General features: G+C 44.4%; 1 pseudogene; it reads left to right on the forward strand.

The window, feature by feature from the left end:
- LOC102846263 lies at positions 1-712 on the forward strand (annotated as a pseudogene).
- The last annotated feature ends 2,271 nt before the right edge of the window (positions 713-2,983 follow it).

Genomic DNA, 2,983 nt, shown 5'->3' on the forward strand with positions numbered 1-2,983 from the left:
ATGTGCCATGGGGTACCCCAGGACCAGGAGTTGGTGGGTTCAGGGACCCTTGGGCAGGGTTCCCGGGGCACCACTCCACCCGCTGGACTCTTTGTCCCCATCCTTGTCTTTCCTCCTGATCTAGTATTCAAGGCCGACCAGGGGAGCAGACTCTGACAGCTGCTAACCCTTTATAGCCCCACAGGAACTGCGCTTTGCTTCTGAGTCTTGTTCACAGCCCCTGCCAAATATACAGTGCTTGGATGCAGAAGGACATGTGAAGCCTCAGTCTTGCATTGATACTGTGATCCCCATCCCCATGTGTCCCCCATCCCCAGCCACTATGACATCCAGGACCGCTTTCACATTGAACTGTCTAAAGAGGGAGCCGAAGGTTGAGTGTTAGGGTGCAAGGACATCACTTTGGTTCTCAGGGCTCCTGCATACCCCCAAGAGCTTCAGATACAGCTGGACTCAGTGCCCCAGCCAGAGCCTCCGGCCCCAATACCACCCTCGGCCAGACACTTCCAGGAGAATGCCCACCCACAACTGTCCACCAGCTCCTTCTTCCTCTTCTTGCTGATGGGCATAGTCTCTGTGGCTTTCCTGCTGCTCCCACTCCAGGATAAACTTGGCATACAGTTGCCCCAACTCCTGCATCTCTCCCTGGGACAGAAGTTGGTGGCAGCCTATATCTTGGGGTCTCCTTACCATGGTGTTGCTGCAGACCTGAGCTCCCTGCTCAGCCTCCACCGCAGCCTCCCTGACCATGGACTTGAGACAGCCATTGTGATGCTCGTAGATAACTTGCCTCAACTCCAACTCCCTTCTTCCTGCCTCACCTTTTGCTCCTAAAGAAAAACCAAACAAACAAACAAAAAATGCCAACCTAGGGATTTGTCCTCATTTTCCAAATTGAATACACTACATTTTTAAAATTAAAGTGAAAAAAAAGAAAAATATATAAACAAACCTAGATACAATTAGTTTCAATAATCTATTTAAACTGATAGTTTCTTAATGAGAAAGAAAACAGTTGACATATAGTGTTGTTCTTGTTATAATCTCTTTTATTGCTGTTGAACTGGCTCAAAGCTGGCCCTCCAGCAGGTTTTCAGAAGCTGTAAGTTGCCCAGGAGGTGATTACCTATGTTTCTGTCTTGGAGCAACTGGTGGATCCAAAATGTGTTGACATTGTAACTTCTTAGCACTAAGCTGCCAGAGCTACATTTTGTTATAATGTTGTTAGGTACCACGGAGTCAGACTATGACTCATAGTGACCTGTGAACAGATCTGAACCTTGTACTATTCCATGTGATCCCTAATCATCTCTGATACACTTGAGCTCCTTGCTACAGTCACTGTGTTAATCCATCTTTTGCCAGCTCTGTCTTTCCAAGCATGCTGCCCTTTTCCAAGGACTGATCCCTCCTAACAACATGATCAAAATACGTGAGATGAAATGTCACCATCTTTGCCTCCAAGGAGCATCCTGGTTACATTTTCTCCACGACACATTTGTTTATTCTGTACTCTTCTCCAACACCAATGCTCAAAGGCATCGTTTATTCTTCTCTGATCCTTAGTCATTGCCCAACTTTAAGATGCATAACAATAACTGAAAAGATGTTGGCTTGAATCAGATGCACCGTAGACTTTAAGCTGACATCGTTTTTCCTTAACACTTTGAAGAGATCTTTGAAAGCATATTTACTCAATGCAAAACATTTTTTTATTTCTTGACAGCTGGGACCAAGGATGTTGATTGTGGATGCAAGCAAGATTAAATTTTTAAACACTATCTTGTTATAATAGAGGTCCTTGCTCTGCAAAGGAGGGCCTTGTTAGAAGGGTAGGATCACAGTGCAGAGATCTCACCTAATCTACTAGGTAAGAAACTGCATTTGAACAAGATCCAGCACGTGGATGCTTGAAAATACCACTTAAAACAACTGATTCTTAACCTTGACTGCACATTGAAATGACTTGGAAATTTTAAAGAATTGTATTGCTTGAGATTCTGATGTAGTTGGTCCAGGATGACCTAAGCATTAGAATGAAAAGATTAACAAAGTTCTAATATGCAGCAAGGTTTGAGAACTGTGGTTATGAAATACACCCCCTTTCCCTCAGATTTCCCTCTCTTCCTCCAGAGTGCATTGGAAGTCAGTTGTTAAGTGTAACTCTGAAACGACTCCCACATCCCATATTGGCAGGTCCCAGCTTTAATGTTGTAGTCAGTGTAGTTCTGAGGTTGTTTACTTTATTTTGGCTTTACCAAATGATCTTTTATTTTGAACTCCCATTCTGTGGAAATGATGTGTCAGATCACATCAGCTGGACTTCTTGCCTTTTCTCCAAAGTGGTGCATTTAAGTCTTTGAGGAGCTTTTATAGCTGTGACTATTTTGTCCTTCATGTCATTTGTCCACGCCTGGATTTACAAAGTCTGCATCCTTCCCACCTGTCCTACTTGTATCCACCTGTTCTCTCATATCCTTCCTCCCACGCTTGAGAGCTCAGGAATGATCTTGCTTCTTCACTGTGCCAGTGGCATAGAAACAGGCCAATTGTCTGTGTCTCCATCTGCCCAGGCACACTGTGCAGTCATAACCTATTTGGCTCTTCCGTTTCCTGGATCTGTGATTTAGGAAGCAGGACATAGTGCTCTCAGTCAGATCCCCCAGACTTTATTCAAGTTTTGTTGCTTTGCAGGGTCTCTGCCTCAGAAGCAGAGTGAAACCCTTTTCCTGAAACCAAGATTTATTACTGTGCTATGCATCAGAAAGCTGGACAATGAATAAGGATGATAGGAGAAAAATAGATGTCTTTGACTTGCAGTGCTGGAGAAGAGCATTGAATATATCATGGGCTGCTAAGAGAACAGACAGATATCTGTCCTAGAGAGAGTAAAACCAGGCTGACCCTTGGAGACAAGGATTTTGGAGCTCCAGCTGATGTACATTGGGCATGTTTACCAGGAGGGGTGTTGTCCTAGGAAAGG

The sequence above is a fragment of the Elephantulus edwardii genome, unplaced genomic scaffold (assembly GCF_000299155.1).
Source record: "Elephantulus edwardii isolate Elephantulus edwardi_28Jun2011 unplaced genomic scaffold, EleEdw1.0 scaffold00077, whole genome shotgun sequence".
Classification (NCBI taxonomy): Eukaryota; Metazoa; Chordata; class Mammalia; order Macroscelidea; family Macroscelididae; genus Elephantulus; species Elephantulus edwardii.